We start from the raw sequence: 877 nt of genomic DNA, 5'->3' as shown, positions 1-877 counted from the left end.
TTTTTTTTTTTTTTTTCCTTGCGTTATGCGGGCCTCTCACTGTTGTGGCCTCTCCCATTTGCGGAGCACAGGCTCCGGACGCGCAGGCTCAGCGGCCATGGCTCACGGGCCCAGCCGCTCCGCGGCATGTGGGATCTTCCCGAAACGGGGCACGAACCCGCGTCTCCTGCATCGGCAGGCGGACTCTCAAGCACTGCGCCACCAGGGAAGCCCCCAAGCATAGTTACTTTTAAAGTACGGGATTGTTTGTTCATATATCTGGAGCTCTTGTTCATCTGTTTCTATTGTCATGTGATTCTCATTTATGTGTGCTTGTCTCCTTGTATATCTTTGGTTATCTTTGCTTATGTGCTAGACATTGTATTTAAAATTGTTTCTAGAAATAATTTGGCAGCTGAGATTATGTTATCTTTCTACAGAAAAGACTTTCATTTGCTTTTGCTAGCTAGGTGCTTAGAGTCACTAAAAACCTGGGGGAGTTTTAATCCATTTCAGGCATCAAGATTTTTCTGGCCACCCATATGACTGAGCAATTATTTTAATTGTTTTATTATTAATTCCAAGGTGCAGCCCTTTGAGGTCACAATCAAAACTTGAGCTATTTGCCAGAGCCACCACTCTTGGTGGGCCCTGGTCTCCAATTTTTGGCCTGATAAGACTTTTTTTTTTTTAGTAGAGTTTATTTTTTAGAGTAGTTTTAAGTTCACAGAAGAATTGAGCAGAAGGTACATGGAGTTCCCATATGCCCCCTGCCCACACATACTGACAAGGCTTTTAAGAAATTGCTCAATCTACAACTTCTCTCCTGGAATGTACAATGCTTCCAGGAGGAAAGTGGCCCTATATACCAGGCCTATCTTCTAGATGTTTGTCTTTC

The 877-nt window shown here is 43.7% G+C and overlaps 1 protein-coding gene across 10 annotated transcripts in view; it reads left to right on the top strand.

Annotated features, from left to right (window-relative positions):
- OSBPL9 (oxysterol binding protein like 9) overlaps positions 1 to 877 on the top strand; it is a 172,048-nt gene that overhangs the window by 100,305 nt on the left and 70,866 nt on the right. The gene's annotated exons all lie outside the window — the stretch shown is intronic.

Source organism: Lipotes vexillifer, unplaced genomic scaffold (genome assembly GCF_000442215.2).
Source record: "Lipotes vexillifer unplaced genomic scaffold, Lipotes_vexillifer_v1.1 scaffold525, whole genome shotgun sequence".
Classification (NCBI taxonomy): Eukaryota; Metazoa; Chordata; class Mammalia; order Artiodactyla; family Lipotidae; genus Lipotes; species Lipotes vexillifer.
The sequence above is the reverse complement of the archived record's forward strand: the minus strand, read 5'-3'. Positions and strand labels throughout refer to the sequence as shown.